The 19,824-nt window shown below is 46.9% G+C and overlaps 1 protein-coding gene and 1 long non-coding RNA gene across 6 annotated transcripts in view; one reads left to right on the forward strand and one right to left on the reverse strand.

Moving 5' to 3' along the window:
• The window catches only part of Sgms2 (sphingomyelin synthase 2), an 84,461-nt gene extending 80,853 nt beyond the window's left edge, over positions 1-3,608 (reverse strand). The window contains exon 1 of one of the 3 annotated variants that reach the window (XM_052731314.1): positions 3,262-3,608. The gene's annotated coding sequence lies outside the window, so the exon portion shown is untranslated. Of the gene's footprint in view, positions 1-1,723; positions 1,798-2,868; positions 3,093-3,261 lie in introns of those variants that run through there. The other 2 variants (XM_052731315.1, XM_052731316.1) reach the window with 2 other exon arrangements.
• Positions 3,552-19,824, forward strand: part of LOC128106012 (uncharacterized) — a 54,340-nt gene continuing 38,067 nt past the window's right edge. Inside the window, exons 1-4 of one of the 3 annotated variants that reach the window (XR_008216565.1) lie at positions 3,627-3,728; positions 5,604-5,738; positions 7,334-7,490; positions 10,564-12,848. This is a non-coding gene — a long non-coding RNA (uncharacterized LOC128106012). Of the gene's footprint in view, positions 3,729-5,603; positions 5,739-7,333; positions 7,491-10,563; positions 12,849-19,824 lie in introns of those variants that run through there. The other 2 variants (XR_008216566.1, XR_008216564.1) reach the window with 2 other exon arrangements.

Here is a 19,824-nt window from a genome sequence, read left to right on the forward strand (position 1 = left end):
AGCTCTACCTTAGGACTTTGTTAAAAGGAAATAAATCAATAGGGTGGTTGCTCATGCCTTTAATCCCAGCACTCAGGAGGCAGAGGCAGACGGATCTCTGCGAGTTCCAGGACAGGCTCCAAAGCTACACAGAGAAACCCTGTCTCAAAAAACAAAAAAAAACAAAAAAACAGCCGGGCGGTGGTGGCGCACGCCTTTAATCCCAGCACTCGGGAGGCAGAGGCAGGTGGATCTCTGAGTTCGAGGCCAGCCTGGGCTACCAAGTGAGTCCCAGGAAAGGCGCAAAGCTACACAGAGAAACCCTGTCTCGAAAAACCAAAAAAAAAAAAAAAAAAGTCTTGGTTGAGCTAACTTACCCTTCATATTTCAATGAGTCTGTTTTACATTCTTTAAATTAATTTGTCAATACTACTTTTATTAGGTAAAGCAAGGTATCTGCATAGTTGCTCAGCCAAACGAGAATGTAGCAGCCCAACTCAAGAACCATCACAGGGCCATTAGGAAGGCAGCCCAGCATTGCTCAGTCATTTCTTGCTTCCTCCCAGCTCCCAACCCTCCTGCTTTTTGACCCCATAATACTTGGGTTGTAGTCTACTGGACTAAGTCACAAGGCAGTAACAGAATCTCCATTATCTCAGCATTGTTATATACCAGTGCTAGCATATATTAAGTAGAATGACTTAAAAAATATGAGTTGAAGCTGGGCGGTGGTGGTGCACGCCTTTAATCTCAGCACTCGGGAAGCAGAGGCAGTCGGATCTCTGTGAGTTCGAGGCCATCCTGGTCTACAGAGTGAGATCCAGGAAAGGCGCAAAACTATGCAGAGAAACCCTGTCTCGAAAAAAAAGAGTTGAATGACTACCGATACCAGTAGTTCAGGATTTGATTCCACCAGAAAATGAAAGAAAGCTTCTCTTTCTTTAGTCCAGAATTCTTAGGAATTGTTTGGGGGGGGGGGAGGAGGAGGAGGAAGCAGAGGGCATGGTAGTGCATACCTGAAATCCCAGCACTGAGGAGACTGAGGCAGGAGGATCTCAAGTTCAAGGCCAGGTAGCCCTACACAGTGAGACTGACTCTTTACACACACACACACACACTCTCTCTCCCCTCCTCCCTCCCTTTTTCTCCTCCCCTCCCTCCTTTTCCCTCCAAATACCGCCTCAAAGTATCACTTCAGAAAAAGGTCACAATCTGTATGTTACTGTCTATTTTAACAAATGTAAGACAATTTCTGTATAGTTTGTTTAAAGTTCCCCAGAATGTGAGAGTGTAACTCAGAGTAGCGGAGCGGGCCCAGGGCCTGGCAATCACCTTGGTCTTCTGCTTCCCCATGGCCACAGCCCCCTCCCCAGCCTCAGTGTTCTAGATTTCAGAGCAAATGTTTCAGATCCTTCCAAATACCTCCTAGGGTTTTTACGAAGCTCTGGGAAAAGGAAACTCCGAACAGGATGAAACAGCCTCCTTACAGGTGTTCCCGAGTTTCTCTGCGGGTTCAGAGGTCAACCAGCTTGATTTAAAAATGAAACTAACAACAGCAAATTAAATATTAACTTGCTTTAAAAAAACAAACAAACAAACCAAAAACTCTTCAGCTGGGAGAGCAGTATGAAATAAGACCATCAGAGGACCAAGGAAATGGGCTATAAACAAAACAAACAAAAAACGAATTTTGCTTGCTTCTTATTAAGAAAGAAAGAAATGCTAGAGAGTTCTTTACAAATACCTTCTTCCTGCAAAGTCCAGTCTCATTCTCTGTCTGCCCGGCGGCTTTGACGTCTCTTAAACAACTTACTAGCTCTCACAACAGAGGGTGGGGACAAAACCTTCTTAGGTATCCACCCTGAAACATTTGACTTCCTGAAAACCTCCCTTCCTACTCCAAGGGAGGAGACACAGCTTTTCACGTGCTAACTCGGCCCGACAGGTTCCTCAGAGGGAAACTGGCCTTTACCTAAGCCACCTGGAACTTGCTATTATTTACAAGTCAACAGTTAGAGCTAGTGGTGTCTGCTTTGGAGAGGACGTTTATGATCAGACTTTTGTGCCTCCATCCTCAATCACTAACCTCATTAATCCTTATTTAATACTCGTTACTGTTTGAAGTAGTCCTAATCTCATTTTACAGGTTCCGGATGGTAAATGTAACCGAGGGTTCAGGGTTAGTAGATGAAGCTAGGAGTGAAACCACAGAATGGAACAGTTAAAGTACGATTCAAAGTCCACGTGAACCCACTGACAAGTAGAGTTGAACCTCTCCAGAATTTCAAAAACATGTCAAAATTATTTTAAGGTCACTTTAGAATAAGCAGGTCTTGAAATAGAGGAACGGCGTATTAATAAAAGCTTACAGGAAATAACATTTGAAGTATTTGCTTTTGAGACGGAACGATCACCGGACCCACAGATTGTGACGGGGTAGGTCCACTCCCACCTCTCTGTGCTGACAAACCCAGTCTCCCTTGGTCGAGGGGCGCGGGTCTGAACGCCAAAGGCAGCGAGGTCCCCTTGGGCAGCCCGGGGCTGGTCTTGTGCACAGATCTTCAGCAAGTGACAGTCTCTCCTTCGCCACCTGAACTTCAACCCTGACCTCCAGAGTGGCACTGCACAATCAACGGTTTAACCTGTGCCATTTCAACGCCACCACCAAGTACCCAAAAATGGGTTACAAATGAATGAGCATCAGGGCTGGGAGGAGAGACAACCACCAGCTGACCCCCAGCAGATGAACACTGAGGAAGGATGCCCGGGGCGGGGCGGCCTGGGGGAGGCGGTGGCGATCAGAGCCACGTCCCCGCTGGAGCCACGTCCCCCACGCGCTCCGCAGGACGCGCAGCCCGCAGCCCATCCTCCTCCCGGCCCGGCGCTCACCGCTCGCAGCCGGTGCTCGCACGCCGGGGGCGCTCGCTGGGCGCGGAGGACCCGGGGGACCGGGCCCGAGAGCTGCAAACTTTGCGCGGGTCTCGCTGGCTTTAGAAGCCGCTCCGCCCCAGGCCGCAGTCCCCGCGCTGCAGCGAACCGAGCTCCGGGCGGCTCCAGCGGCGCCGAGGGCGGGGTCTCCGGCCGGCGGAGCCCGGGGCAGCGCGCAGCTCTGTTTACCGCGGGCCCGCCCTCCCCAGCTCGCGCCCTCCCTCCCTCCCTCTCCATCCCGCGCCCTCCCTCCTTCCCTCCCTCCCTCCCTCCCCAGCCCGTGCCCTGCGCGCTCCTGACATCATTCATTCTCGCACTCTCGCCTGCCCTCCCCTGCTCCCAGCCGTGACTCACCCCGGGCCCGAAGCTCCCGCGGGCTCCCGCGGTCGTGTCTCTTGCCGGCGTCCAGCCGAGCACGAAAAACCGGTGCGACTTCTTCGGGAGGCGATTCTAGCCGACCCTCCCCTCTGCGGCCCTAGAAGATGCAGCGAAGGAGGGGCTTGGCAGGCAGCGCGAGGTGGCTCCGGGCCGCAGGCTGAGCGCAGAGCCGGGCAGACCTCCCCGAACGCGGGCGGGGATCGATCTGGGAAAGTTCTCTGGGTGCCGCTCCCAGCAACTTTCAGGGGTGGGGCTCGGGAAGGGATAAGCCACCTCCGCACCTCCTCGGGTTTCGGAAACTGCTTCCCGACTGCGACGTGTGCGGGTCGGGGGCACCCGCGCTGACTCAAAGGGTGGTGCCCCGCCTAGGTCAAGGAGGTGGGTTTCCAAACATCACAAGACCGCTTGGCGAGGTTAGTCACCACGCCTGGTGGCACCTCTAGGTGAGCTGGAAGGGTGCTTGCTCCTAATGAGGCTAATGATGCTAACCACCTTGTCATTTGCCCCGTTAGGTGAATTGCGTTTTGGCAAGGACGAGAAACCGGAACCAGAATGATCACTGAAAGAGTGACTCTCTACTTAAATGGACTTGTGCCTTTCTGTTGCCTTGGGGGCACAAGGGGCTATAAGCGGTTTCTCTGATGACCTCAGCAGTTAGGTGGTAGGAAGGGTTGTCTCTGTCTAAAAATGGTCAAAGCTTGGCATTTCCCTGGAGTTACCATTTCCACACCTGGTGATAGTTTTCAAAGTCAACCGTGGTCTCCAGAAGAGGGTCTAACTAGGAATCCAGGCAACTGGCTGAACCTTTAACTGATGTAAATGTTTTTTTGTTTTTTTTTTTCATGACAGTATCTACTTCCCTTCATGTTTGGGGTGCATATGTGTAGGATTGCACAGACTGCCCGATGGGGATTCACATACAATCAACAAAAATAATTATAAACTTGTCTATTATTTAGTGTGGATATCATTTGTGTCAATAATCATTAAACCTAATGGTACATACTAGAACTCATGTGAGGGAGGTCCCAAGCCGACAGCTCTGAGATGATGTCGCAATAGAGAAGTTTAAATGAGATGTTCCCGCAATTAACCACAGGATAGACATCATTGTTGTGGAGAAGGCGCTTGTTTTTAAGCCCCAGGAAGCTAGGAATCCAGAAAAGAGCATCAGCAATGAACTTTCTTTTCCTTGGGTTTATTTTTCCTTTTCAATAAGGAGTTCCTTTTTACATTTACAAAGCCCAGGCATTTTGCCCAGAAGGCAATAGAAATGGATTGGTTTGCTAGCATGCTGTCCGAGTAAATGGAAATTTGAACCAACAAATTTTTTTTCCGGACAACCACAGATGTAATGCAGAAGCTTAGTGCCTGATCCATGGGTGACACAGAGGGTCCGGATTCCATGTAGGTGAATTTGGGTGACCAGCCCACCTACTCCCTACTTCATGGCTCAGATATCTGTACATCAGTCTTGTGTGCACCGTTGCAGGGTATGAATTCTGCATGGGCCTCTTGTGCTTCAGGTGGCTGTCCTGTCTTGACTCTTCCAAAAAATAAAGCTGGGTGTGGTGGGACACCCCCATCATCCTAGCTCTTGAGAGGCAGAGTCAGAAGGAGCAGGACTTCAAGACCGAACTCCTCCATAGATAGGGACTTCAGGCCAACCTGGGCTACATGAGACCCTGACTCTAAAAGTTTTAAGAACAAAGACAGGCAGGCGGTGGTGGGGCACGCCTTTAATCCCAAAACTCAGGAGGCAGAGCCAGGCAAATCTCTGTGAGTTCAAGGCCAGCCTAGTCTACAGAGTGAGTTCCAGGAAAGGCGCAAAGCTACACAGAGAAACCCTGTCTCGAAAAACCAAAAAAAAAAAGACAAAGGAGTAAGAGTGTATTTATGAATGAGCTTTGTGTAGTTTCTCTGTTAGTTAGGTGGTAGGAAGGGTAGTTTCTCTGTGATACTCATAGACTAAAAAAACCACAAAGTGTGGAGCTGACGAGATGGTTCAGCAGTGAAGAGTGAGCACTGGCTGCTCTTATAGAGAAGAAGAGGGGTTCAGTTCCCAGCACCCACACGGCAGCTCACAACTGTCTGTAACTCCAGTCCTAGGGCCTCCAGTGGCCTCTTCTGGCTTCTGTGGGCCCCGCATACGAGTGACGCACAGATATACGTGAGGGCAAACACTTGTACACATAAAAACAAACAAACTTTTAAAAAGAAAGCAGATTATTTGTCTCAATGCCTCCTATGTTTTGACAATGACTTTCCACGAAAGAGGTGACTTCTTTTTCTTTCTTTAAATTTACCTTTTCTTGCAGTGCATAAAGTTAGCTAAATCCATGGTTTATCGACTTTCAAAAATGTTGCTTGTTTGGGCTGGAGAGATGGCTTAGAGGTTAAGAGCACTGGCTGCTTTTACAGAGGACCCAGGTTCCGTTCCCAGCACCTGTAAGGTGGGTCAACAACCATCTGTGACTCCACTTCCAGGGGACCCGACACCCCCTTCTGGCCTCCATAGGCACCAGGCAAAACACCCATTCACATAAAAATAAATAAATCTTTAAACATATATGATGTTGATGATCTTTCTAGAGAGGGTAAGGAGCTGGAAATCAAGCTCAGTGATACAGTGTTTACTAGATTTGTGAGCTGGAGGCCTCCCACGGGGGCGGGGGGGGGGGGGTGAGAGGGGGTGGGGGGTAGGGGATCGGTGTCTCTGAGAGAAAGGTGTGGTAGGGTTTGTTTGGTAGGGCTGGGTGTGGTGGTACATACTTGTAATCCAAGTCCTGAGTAGGATTACATAAGAGGACCAGGAGGTCAGAGTCAGCCTGGACTGCTCGGGGAGACCCTGTCTCAGAAGAAGGGAGGGGAAGGACAGCTTGTAGGTAATGCAGGATTCATGTCGGTTGCCTTTTCTAAGCTGCACCACACTGTAAATCAGCTTTTACAAATATTTCTTTGGTTTGATAAAACAAACTGATTGAGGCAAGAAAAAAATACATCTATAGTATTGATCTTCTTTTTAATCTGCTTTTAATATACCTGAAGCCAGGTGTTTAACCAGTAAATTTTATCGAGTTTCCACTTGGTTGTTTATCTAAGGATCACCCTATGTCCTTTCTAAGCGTGCCTAAGCAATAGGAAAAGGTGTTTTCTTTCTTTTTTTTTTTTTTAAATTATATGAGGATGTTTGTGGAAGTGTCTTTGTGACTTCCCTCATGTCATGTATTCGGCCTGGAGTAATTATTAAATAAAGGAATTCACAAACAGGAAAAATAAGAAGAAAATTCTGTGTTATGGAACGTCACATAACCAATGGGGGGGGGGAGAATAATATAGTTCTACCTTGTACGTTGTTCTGAGGGGGTAAATAGTGAGGCCACTTTAGAAAGTGGGATAGAGTTAAAAACAAAAACAAAAAACTCTAAAGCCTGGTGAGATAGCTTAGTAAATAAAGATTCTTGCTCCTGGCCAGATAATGAGGTCAATCCCTGGGATTCACATAGTTGTGGGAATTCATTCTGCCAATAGTTTGGGGGTACAAGCCTCTTGTCTTGCGGTACTTGACTGCTTAATAGGAGAGAGAGAAGGGGTGACACTCTCTCTTGGGGTGAGCAGACTGGGTCAGGCGGCAGGGAGTGGCTTGTTGTTGGTCCCCGTCGGCCTTGAGGAGAACAGAAGCTGGATCCGCAGCATGTCTACCTTGCTTTGTATCAGTGAGCCTGTTTCCCCATCCCATCCCTTAATAAATGTATATATATATATATATATATATATATATATATACACACACACACACACACACACACACACACACACACACACACACACCTCTGTGGGCTCTCACATCACATAGTGGAAGGAAAGAGTTGTCCTCTGACCTCCACATGTGCCCTATGGTATGTACACACACACACACACACACCATACCACAGCACACACCACACATACACTAAATAATGTAACACCACCCAAGGGGAGAACTTTTTTGTGGATTTTGTATTGTACACTTTCTACAACATGTAACCAACCTGGATCTTGTCAATAGAGTTGACTGATTGATGAACCAAAGGAAAAGAATCAGAACGCCACGTGCTGGTGCAACCGAAAATGAGGAGAAGACTGACCACCTTGTCCATCTCACCTTGGGAATTTGATCTGTACACCGTCCGTCCTGTTCTTGGGATCATGTTAGCGGCTCTTTGGTACGTGAAAATGCGTGTGCTTTCATTGCCTCGTGTTGAGTCTCTCTAAACCTGGTAGTTTAGTTCTTCATTTGAGAACGCTTAGGGCAATTGTTTTGCATCCTTCCGTTTATTATTTATTATTGGATGATCTTTATAGTCAGAACCTGCTACACTGTGACTAAAATGGTTGCGTATTGAACAACTGTATTTCGGGCATTCAGAAAAGAAACACAGAGGCTGTGTACCACCTTTTGCTGGCGTTACCACCCATGTCACTTCCTGACTGGAGAGGGTGGAGGGCGGGGCAGAATGAGAGCAGTGAAGCTTTGCCACTGTCCAGCAGTGATGACAGCAGGGAACACGAGTGGTCTTGAAAGGAAATGGACAGCAACTGCCAATCAGTCGGATGAAGGGATGGAGCCAACGGGGCTCCTCCTTTTGTCTGAGCACTTACAGGGTGCTGGTGCAAGGCAGGGGATGCTGAGTAGCCCACATTGTGAGGGGAGATGATGTATTTGAAGTGTGAAGTGTGTGAACGGAGATGTCACACGAGAAGTTGGTATTTGTCTGGGACTCAGAAAAGAAGCATGATGTAGAGATATGCATTTAACAACAGTCAGCAAATAATAACAATGAATGTCCCTGGGGGGAAATGACATAGTGGGAAGGATTGAGAGGAGGTCCACAGGAGAACCAAATGTTATAAGTGAGGTAAGAGGGGCCCACGGCAGACGAGGCTAAAATACATATCCACGGGGAGATGAAAGCTAGAAGGTATGTCAGGTAGCCCGGGAAGAGCCTCCTTCTGAGGAAGATGTTCCCGAGAGAACAAGGAACATAAAGAGTGACAGACAAAGATGATTCTCAGACTTGGCGACACAGAGGTCTTGGCTGGGCCGTGATTGAGTGGAATCCCGATTCAACGCGGAGACCTCCAGTAGACTGATCAATAAGGAATGTGAATGCATTTCTAAGATAACTTTATACAATGCGGCTGATGGAAAATGAGGAGTGACTGCTAATGAGCACAGGTTTTGGGAGATGGTGGGAAGGTTCTGAATTTGATGGAATGAGGGCTGGGGGTGTAGCAAAGTTGGGAAGGCGCTTGCCTGACATTCACGAGGCCTTGGGTTTGATCCCAGGGCTGCATAAACTGGGTAATCTTACCAGCGGGTGGAGGCTGGAGGATTAGGACTTCAAGGTCATTTTTGCTACATAGCAAATTCAAGGGTAGTGTGGGCTTCTGGAGACCCTTTATTAAAAAAAAAAAAAAAAAAAAAAAAAAAAACAGGGCCAAAAAAACCGGTGGAATGCTGAAGGGAGGGAGGGAATGAGAAAGGAAGGTATGGGGAAAAATAACAGCGGGGCGAGGCGCGAGTCAGTGGGAACACAAAAAGGAGGAGTTGGGAAGCAGGAGCATTGCTTAGGTCACTGTTATGGGCTGACTTGTGATTCCCCCCAATTTCCATATTGAAGCCCTTGCCCCATACACCAGAATGTGACCATACAGCTGTTCCTTGGCTCTTTAGGGCCTTATCTGATAACGCATCATAGTCTGAAAATACAAGTTGAAAATGCATTTAAAACACTTACCTACTAAAACTGACAGCTTCACAGCATTGTACCCTGTGCAGCGCTGGCCGGTGGCCATTATAATCTCACGGCTCTCTGGGAGCTGCGATGGGCTGTGGCTGCCTGGTTTCAGAAACAAGGATCACGTTACATACTGCTGGCTCGGGAAATGATCCTTATTGAAGAAGTATGTTTTCTAAGTTGTGCAGATTGATTTTTGAGCTACTGTAAAGTCAGAGTAAGCAGGGCCCTGAAGGGACAGTACTGTGTGTATTTGAAGGTAATGCCTTTCTAGGGGAGGTTTAGTGACAGTGAGGCTGTTAGGTGCACCTAGCTGGTGGTGTTCTTATAGGCAGAGGGCATGGGAACCTACAGAGTTAACAGGGACGGGTGCACATGGAAGAAAGACCACAGAGGATGTAGTCCTAAGAGGAACACTCACAAGGGCAGGAGAGAAGCCTCAAGAGAAATCAGAGTTGACCCTCGAGCTAAGATGTCTAGCACCCACTGTTTGAAAACAAATTTAATTGATTAAACCACTCCATCTGTGGCATTTTACCATAACACTGTCCTGGTTGCTTTTCCTGTTGCCATGTTAAACTATTCCAACAAAAGCAACTTAAAGGAGAGCAAGATTAATCTGGACCACAGATCAAGGGTATAATGAGATGAGAAAGCTGTGATCGTGAGATAGAATCTTGGAGGATACACCAGAAGGGTGTGGGAGCAATGGGTGGGGTGGTGTATGGTCAGCAAAAATCGATTCTAACAGTGTGGAAATAGTGGGTGAAGGGGGCATGTAAGGAGAAGCTTGTGAGTGTGTGTGCTGGCTAGTTTTATGTCAACTTGACACAAGCTAGAGTCATCTGAAATGATGGAACCTCAATTGAGAAAATGCCTCCATAAGATTGGGCTGTGGGGCATTTTCTTAATTAGTAATTGATGAGGAGGGTCCAGCGCATCGTGGGTGGTGCCACCCCTGGGCTGGTGGTCTTGAGTTCTATAAGAAAGCAGGCTGAGCAAGCCATGTCGAGCAAGCCAGGAAGCAGCAATCCTCCATGTCTTCTGAACCAGCTCCTGTTCTCAGGTTCCAGCCCTGCTGGAGTGCCTGTCTCAACTTCCTTCAGAGATGGACTACAATGTGGAAGTGTAAGCCAGATAAACCCTTTCCTCCCCGACTTGCTTTTGGTCATGATGTTTCATCATAGTAATAGTAACTCTAACTAGGACAGTGGTCTTGGAGAGGGACTTCCAGAAGTTATTCCTGACTTCTCTGGAACCAGGAGCCTGAAACCAACTCCCACTGCAACAGGTGGGAGTCCTGTGGGACTAAAGTGGAGACAGACTTTGCGTAAGTTGAGGAGCACTGTCTCAAGAAGGATCATTGCACCAATACAAACGGTCTTATTTTCTATTTCCTATTTCATTCAGAGGCCAGACTGCTATGACTAATCTGTTTGTCACTCTTCCCTCAGGATCCAAGGACCACTAACCTTGTGTACTTTGATATGTTTGGTAGTGAAGGACAAGTATCATGGGGATCATCAGGAGCCACTTCTGGGAGAAGAGAATGAGTGCAATTGATTCCAATAGGGCAGAAGGTGGGGCTCCACCCCCTATTGGTCAGAAGAGGAAGCCTGGGGTCCACTGTGATTGCACATAGCTAAGGAGAGCAGGAGTGGTTAGGGTAGAGGGTGGTACACCTCGCCTCACTCAGGGGACTCTGGCTGGCTAAGTGACTGAGGAGGAAATGGGGCGCTGTGTTTGGCTAACAGATTGCTTTGCTCTTTTTGGATGACCTCACTTCCGCTACAGTGGAAGAGTGTGGAGTCCCTCTGGCACAGGGCAGACCCTCTTTAGAGCCTACTGCAGGATGGTGGGGCAAACATGCCTCCTTCCATTCAGCAGGAGCAAAGGAGGCCATATTTTGATAATGACATGATTCCCAGGAAGGTTAATCTGAGACAGCATTGTCTGAACTTGCTGGTTTCTTCGGACTTATCATGAAGTCCATCTGTGACTTAATGAAACTTTACAGGAGAGAGTCCAAGCACTGGTCTAGGGAAAGTGCCAAAGATGACTCTTACATGAAGAACACTCTGGAAAGTTTTCACCTCAAATAATGATCCTCTACCTTTTTGATTGTCAATGTGGCAAATACCATGCTAAATAAACATTAACCATGATTTCTGTCAGGAGCCATGCCTTCTTGAAAGGGACTTTCCAAACCTCTCCTAAAGACTGAAGGTCACCCCCACCACCACACTGTTGATTGTTTTCTCTGATTGACAGTCGCTGGTATAAACTCTAGGCTAGAGGAAGAGAAGTCACTAACCAGCTAAATAATTATATTCTGTTTTTTTTTTTTAAAGAGAATTATTTTTCAAGGTGTTAGCGTGCCCGTGCATTGTGTATGGTGCACATTTGTAGAGAGGCCAGCAAAGGACTCCAGCTGTCATCCTCAGGAATGCTATGCACCTCTTTGGAGGTAGGGTCTCTCCTTGGCCTGGATCTATCTATGCTAGACTAGGTGACCAGAGAGCCCAGGAGAATCCTCCTGTGTCCTCTTCCCCAGTGCTGGGGTTACAAGTGTCCATCTCCATGCCTAGATTTTCCAATGTGGATTCTGGGAATCACGCTCGAATCTACGATGCTTGCAAGGCCAGCACTTCCTGACGGGGCAATCCCTTGCAGCTCATGTTTCTCAGAGGATTCTGTTACTAGTTGTAAGTCTGTCTATAGGAGGCCAGTCACCTTGCGCAGTGGAGTCTCCAGCTATAAAACTGAAGTCAGCCTTCAGATCGTGCTATGCGCACCAGGAGAGCAAGTCCCTGTAGGCTCCTGAGGACACAGCCTGCCAGGGTTCTCCTCTTTGCCTCAGAGCTGGTTTCTAGTTGTTCCCCTAGCTTTGTTTCAACTAGAAACTCACACACGTACCCCCTCCTCCACACGGTTTATTCCGCCACGATTGATGACCTTCCACCTTCTGTCAGCGCACCTTTCCTAAAGAGACTGGAGATGCAAATTAAAGCAGGCTTTTTTAAAAGTGTGTGAAGATGGACGGCCTTCCTGGAAGATTCTAATGTACACACCCAGACCTGAGTGTCCCGCTGGTGGCTGAAGTGGGAATGCCTAGTGAGAAGTGTGCCAAGTTGGTTTGTGCATCCACACTGGTTCTGTTATGAAGGAGTGGTAATAATTACACAGTGCTGTGCTTTCTGTAAGAAAGAGTCCAGGCGATGGCCTCAAGCATGTAATAAATCCTCCATCAATTATCTTTACAACTTCCTAGTACTGTACTTAAATATGATCATGGATAAAAAGCCGATAAAGGGTGAGTCATAACGGACTAAATCTTTGACTTCTCTGCAGCCTCTTCAGCAGTCTTAGTCCTTTCTGTGTCTTCAAACAGTGGCCATTATAGTCTATATCACAAATATGGTCTATAAATTCAACATGGAACAACACCTTGCATTTATACTAATGGTGTTGCTGAAAAGAATCCAGAGCCTTTCAGGGGCCATTAACTCATTTATCATACCTATACATGTCTTCTTGAATTAAGCTTCTATGGCTCCCTAGTTTGCGTTTGGTATTTAGTGTCAAGTGCTTATAGATTCAGAAGAAAGTAGTTGTCTGTCATTCTTTTTAAAATATTTTCTTTTATGCTCTTAAAATTCAATGTTTTCAATTTAATTTCTCAATGCTATGCTCCACCCACTACACAATCCCAGATGACAGGCTTATTTTCTCCACCCTCATCCCATCTTCATTGTTTTTTCTTTAAATTGTGTGCATGTGTGATGCATGCATGTGTCTGATGTACGTGTGTATAAAGAATATACATATGGCATATCTGTGCATGACATATATTCATGTATAAGTTATATGTATATAATGTACATGTGTATGATATATATTCATGTATAAAGTGTGTGTGCTTATGATGTATGTGTGTAAGTGCACATCCATGTGTGTGAATACGTGTGCATGTGTGTTGTGGCGTGAGTGTAGACTAGGTCAGAAGACAACATGGATGCCTATCTTCACTGTTTCCCTTGTTTGCCACTGTATACGGTACACCAGGATGAATGGAATGTACGGACCCATGAGCCTCCTGTTTCTCCCTCCCATCTCTCCAAAGAAGCACTGGGACCACAGATGCACAAATGTTACCTTCTGTGGACTCCAGGGATTCAAACTCAGGTCCTCAAGCTCACGTTACAAGTCCCTTACCCGCCCAGCCATCCCCCAGCCTCTTCCGTTGGTTCTTGGGGACAATTAGTCTTGTCCTTCTTTTAGTTTTGGCTGCCTTCCTTTGTCTGACTTTATTTGATGTATTTACTTTTCTTCTAGTTAAACTCAAAGGAAGGAACTACCTTTATTTTCATACTTTATATTTAAGTGTCTTTAGTAGCAGCCTACTTACTATTTACATTTGAATATCTGTACTCTTCACCCACTTTTGAAGGCATCAGTCCTATAGGCATATAGCAAGTAGCCACCATGTGCTGAGTTTTAAAAGGGAGAGAAAGGACGAGAACATATTCTTGTAATCAGGGTTTCCAATACAACTGAAAAAATAAGATAAATACATAAGGATTACAATTATCATAATGTGATCATGTTTTACTGTATTTGTTTTCAAAGTTTTGTCATCATCACCCCCCCACACCCACACCCACCCCACGCTATGGGCAGCATACCAGTCTGCTTGTCACTGGTTTTAACTTCTTTGGCAATCCCAACAGGCTAACTTCTGGCTTCCCACTGCCTCTCCTACATGGTAAGTAATTTAAGCTGTAGACAACCATATAAACAGGAGAGGGTAAGAAAATTCTAGGCTAACAGTGGTGCTTAGGATTACTGAAATAAGTGTACTCATATAGTCAGGATCATGGCAGAAGAAAAAATCGTATTCAAAGAGTTTAACCAAAATGAGGGTTTTGTTTGTTTGTTTGTTTTTCGAGACAGGGTTTCTATGTGTAGCTTTGCTCCTTTCCTGGAACTCGCTTTGTAGACCAGGCTGGCCTCGAACTCACAGAGATCCACCTGGCTCTGCCTCCCGAGTGCTGGGATTAAAGGCGTGCGCCACCACCGCCCGGCCAAAATGAGTTTAATGCAGATACTATTACATGTCTTCAAAGAGACCAGAATAAGGATACAGTAATAAATGTTAGAAAATGGCATCCCATAGATGCTGGGAAGTCATTCTCACCTCTACACTTGAAGGGGAGCGAGGGAAAATTCCAGAGACAGGGAGGTTGGAACTGTGGGATCAGGAGAGCTAGGCTGTCTTAGGTGAGGAGTGTAGTAGCCATACAAAAGCAGAGCAGAAGGGAGAGCTGAAGTTCTCCAGTTCTTCTCAGTCCTCCTGCCCTCCCAGCTGTCCTCTTCTAGAGGCCTAAGGAAGAGGAAATTCAGGGGATGGTGCAGGTGAAGGCTAAGTGTCCAGCCTGGGGAACCAGGCTGAGAAAATGACTCAGGAGGGACAAATGTTAGTTAACTAGCCGGTCAGCTCTGGGGCTTGTCGCTCTCGGCGGTCTGCGGTAGAGCAGCGTGTGCATCGCTGAGGCAGCCACTTGGGCATCTCCAACACAGACAAGGGGCACATAGAGGAGACCATGGCCTCAGGGTGCACCTCAGCCAGGCTGTCTCTCACCACACCAGCTGCTAGACACCGCAAACACACAGCTGTGGCCACGTTGTTAGCGTTTATCCTCTTATTTTGGTGAGAAAATGGCTTTCTGTCCAAATATCTTCTTTTTAGTAAGTGCCAATTAGGGAAGAAACAAAACGCCATCGTCAAAGTAAGATGAGAGACTGTGCAGGCTTTAGCAACTCCATTCCAACATCACAGACAGACAGACAGACAGACACACACACACACACACACACACACAGAGCCCAGCTCATCATAAGATTTGTGATCCATGAACTCCTCAGAAGACTCCTCCCCCCAAACATCCAGGCGACTATCTGTGTCCAGGATCTATCTTACTTAGAATTAGTTTATGACTTATCCTAGGGGTGTGGTAATTAAAAAAAAAAGTATTTTTTAAAGGCAGAGTCTCACTTAGCCCAAGCTAGCCCTAAATTCACTGTCGTTGAGGATGACCTTACACTCTGCTCCTCCTGCCTCTACGTTGTAAATATCAGGATTACAGGCACATGCTGCTAGGCATGGCCTGATGTAAATTATTGTTTGGGCATCACCATTCACCAGTTGCTTAGCCAGCAAGAGCACTAGGCCCCTTTGCCCACACTGGTTACCTTCTTTGGTAACATAATCTGACTCTAGATTCCCAGACACTGCCTTTGATAGGAGAGTTCTCCTAAACAACTAGAGTTTAGTTAAGAAGACAGGAAAACACAAAGCAGTCTGGTTCTACCTACCTCCTGGCCTCCCATTCCAAGTGATCTTGACCGATATTTTCAACTAAGGATTCTTCATGCTCAATAAAGTCTGCTAAAAAGCAGAAACAGACAGTGGAGACGGTGTCCCCACTTGTCACCAAGACCACTGGTTTCCCTTGCCAAAGCAGTTCAGTGCAGGCTTTCCTGTCTAGACTACCAAGACGGGCTGGGCAGCCATGAACAATCACAGGAGAGTCAAAGCTGAGCCTCAGCTCCTGATGTGGCAGGAGGTGCTAGGTGACCTTTTGTGCTGTCTCAGGATGCTAAAGAAGAGCACTCAGCTGTGGGTGCCATGCAGGAAAGTTGGGAAGTATTGCTTTAGGGCGATGGTATGGACATCTAATTGCAGCTATGGAAGGTCAAGTGGAGAAACAGAGGTGCTGGCTGTCACTGTAGAGAACTCTTCCAGGAGACATCAGTGAAGGGGTGGAGGACAGACCCCTTCTAAACACGTTTCAGAGGCAGGCTCTGGAGCAAGTGTAGAAGATGGAGACGGGAGAGAATGAAATAAGAGGCAGACCAGAGGAGATAAATGGCACGTGGTTATAAAGTAGGAAGGAAGAACACCAAGGGACTTCATGCCTATGCCTGCTATTTCCTTTGGTAAGTCAGAGGAGGTTGAATTATCAGCTTGGAAGAATGAGGCAGGATCTGGTTAGGGGTCTGAGAGAAAGATTTGAATCTCTACTGTCCAAAAGAAGAAAGGGAGCTGACAGAAGATAAAACTGCCAGTGCTGAAGGCCAACTTGAGGGTGGAGCTGTAGTATGTGTGTGTGTGTGTGTGTGTGTGTGAGAGAGAGAGAGAGAGAGAGAGAGAGAGAGAGAGAGAGAGAGAGAGAGAGAGAGAGAGAGAGAGAGAGAGAGAGAGAGAGAGAGAGAGAGAGAGAGAGAGAGAGAGAGAGAGAGAGAGAGACCATGTGACTATGTGGCCCTGGCTTCAGAGTGAATGTGAATTTATTGGAACATGCCCCCTTTCTGCATTCCTGGCTCTCTCCTTCCTGCAGAAATGGCGACTAGCTTGCCCATGCATTAGATTGCTATAGAGCCTTAGAGTCCCACGATCTAAACTTCACTCTGAACGGATCGACTTAGATAGACTCTCTGGGGGTCTCTGACACAGTGATTTTTCAGAAGCTCCCCAAATGCTTCCAATGTCGAGCCAGCAGTGAGAGTAGTAGGTCTAAGTAGAAACTCACTAACTTTAGTTACTGAGGGAATGGAATTCGGGCTGCACCACAGAAGCCCTGAAGCTAGGAAAGCCTGCATTTCATCCTTAGGAAGTGTGAGTTTGGGACATGGTTATCAGGGAGAGATTGAGAAGATCCTTAGTTTAGAGCGGGCACAGTGGTTATAAGATTGGATCCAGTCATGGTCAAGGGGCCCTTTTAAGTACAGCAAGAAACTAGCTATGGTATGGCAGTTAAAGGTTTGAAGCTACAGTGTTGGGAGGTGGAGAAGTGCACCGTTGGAGTTGTCTGTGGTTGGACTTGTTCAGGGCTTCAGATGGAACATTCTTCTAGGCTAAGCAGGTTCTGACTCACACCTTTTCCGGATCCTTTTATGACCCCCACATCCATGTTTCCCAGGAAACGTCTCTTGTCTTTGGAGCCTGAGCTTACCTTTGCTTCCCTGGACAAAGAAACACATGCTGTTGGGGGCTGTGGACCACACCTGTGCTCCCAGCTCCTGGGCAGGATGAGGCAGGAGAATCACGAGTTCGAGGTAGGCAACCTTACGAGACCCTATCTTAGAAAAAATTTACCCAACACACACATGTCTTATTGTGAATGTTTATTCATTTTCCTGCTTGTTTAAAGAGAGTGTGGGGTTGGAGCACTAAAGGCTGAGAATGAAAGAAACAGTGATTAGTGAAGTGAAAGGCTAAGCTTTCTTATTTGGAATTAATTTTGCTTGAGACTATTTACCTAGGTTCTCTACTCAGAAAAAAAAAACCAAAAACTACAAAACTGACCCCTCTGCGTGTCTGCCTGTCCTGTAATGTTCCAGGAGGAAAACAGTCAAGGGGAATGGCTGTGCTCTTGACTCGTTACGTCAATAAAGACTATATTTATTACTCATTTAACTTATCACATCCCATAGCTCTAAAAGAGTTATGCCATGCCACATTGCAAAACTGTGATGGTGAATTAGGTAGAGTGTGGGGGACTCCTCCTTCCCCAACAGCAGAGTCATTTCTGATAGATTATTTTAAGATAGCTGAAGGTCAGGTGATCCGGTGGCGAAGGAGTTTGTAACTTGTGATTTATTAAGAAGTGGTTGTACTTCCCTCCAGCAAGGGAAACATTAACCTTCTAGAAGGAACACTGCAGTCCTGATAATCTGTGGAACATCGATGGTCACACGGCGTATCTGAGGGCATCATGTAGACCCTGGAGCAATACCTGGCTAAGAATTGATCTATTTCCGAGAAATAATCAGTATTCGGAGATCCTGGTGATTGAGGCTGTAGTGCCTGCTGCTGCGGCCCCGTGGGCCCCATGTGGGAGGGAATTACAAGAGGATCACGAGGTCTACATTACCGTAGAGAGAGAAGGTGGACAGGAGAGCTCAGCCTGGGGAGAGAACACAGATGGGCTGGGAGTTGTGGGTCACGCCTGTCATCCCAACATGTGGGGGAGAGAGGCACGGAGATAAAGACCAGCCTTGAATACATAGGGAGTTCAAGGCCTGGGCTACATCAGACCTGGTTTCAAAAGACAAAGCAAACAAAAAGAAACAAAGGAACTTTGAGTATCCTGACCAGATTACATGTATATGTACACACACACACACACACATACACACACACACACACACACACACACACACACGTACTCTTGTGGGAGTCAGAGAACAGCTTTCCAGAGTTACTTCTTTCTTTTCCTCCGTGAGTTCCAGGGATAGGGACTCAGTTTGCGAGGCTTGTTCAGCAAGTACTTCTACCCACCGAGCCATGTCTCTGGTACCAGGCCAGCACCATTGCAGAAGAAGGTGCTACAGAGCAGAAAGACAATATAGCATATGTTAGACTACCTCCCAAGGTATTCCCTCCGCGTTTCTTAGTCCAGTGTCCCTTGGGACACTTGTCCTGAGACCAGCTCCTTGTTCCTTATAAAGAGCTCTGAGGCCACATGCTATGTTCCACATCCTGAAGGAAAACCCACAAAGGACATGGCAATGTCAGGGGTCTGAGGAAACTGGGGGTGAGGGGGTGGGGTGGGGAGGTGGGGATGAAAGAGGTGGTTTTATTTTGTTTTTGTAACAAGTTCTTTTCATGTCTTTGACCACAGAGTCCCTTGTAGCTGCTCATTCCCTGGAATGCCACCTCTAAGTGGCAGTATCTCATGGTGGGCAAGGACCCTCAGCTTTCCTTGGTCCTGGCTCAGTCAGAAAACAACTTCATGCCTAAGCTTTTGGCTTTACAAAATAGACCCAAGAGCAGGAGGTGGCAGCGTCACTCCCCAAGCAAAAGTCATCACTTATTTATCACTGAACTAACGTACCTGTGCAGGTCAGGTGCCCAATAAAGCTGTTCACCTGTCCAGATAGTAGTGGTATTTCAGCTTAACAGGGGAGATGGCAGGCTTCCTTTGCTTTTTGAATTTAAAATCTTTATGTATAATAATAGCTATTATTGTTGTGGTGGTTGTTGTTGGGTATGTGTGTACGCATACATGCGTCCCACGGTACTCTCGTGGAAGTCAGAGAACATCCTTCCAGAGTCACTTCTTTTTTTCCACCATGGCTTCCAGGGATAGGACTCAGTTTGCGAGGCTTGTTCAGCAAATGCTTTTCCCTGCCGAGCCATCTCGCTGGTACCATGCCAGCACCGTTGCAGAAAGTGGTCCAGAGCAGAAAGACCGTTTGTCTTGTGTGTTAGCTTGCTAGGGCTTAGTGTAACAGCAGTTTATGATCTCATAGTTCTAGGGGCTAGATAAAGCCTGAAGGTAAGCCTCTGCAGGGCCATGTCCCTCGGAAGCCTTTAGGACACTGGTTCTCCTCTGGCTCTTCCAGCCTCACCTCTGGGAGCCCCAAATAGCCTTCGGCTTGTGGCCACATCACCCTAATTGCTGCTTCTACCATTGTATTGTGTCCTCTCTGCCTCTGCACGCTGCCTGCCCTCTGGTCATGCCTGGGTCTGTGTCCAAATGTCTTCATTTTGTAAGGACATCAGTCATACAGGATTTGGAACCATATAAACTCCTTTAAACCACACCACACTATTTCCAATGTCATTATATTCTGAGACGTTCGGGGTTAGGACTTCAACATATCCCTTTTAGGAGAACGTAGTTCAACTCATAATATCCTGGAAACGTGCCCGCTAAAATGAAGAGCCAAGGAGCTATTCCATCTTTCCCTC

This window comes from Peromyscus californicus, unplaced genomic scaffold, assembly GCF_007827085.1.
Source record: "Peromyscus californicus insignis strain IS unplaced genomic scaffold, ASM782708v3 Scaffold_9__1_contigs__length_137607984, whole genome shotgun sequence".
NCBI lineage: Eukaryota > Metazoa > Chordata > Mammalia > Rodentia > Cricetidae > Peromyscus > Peromyscus californicus.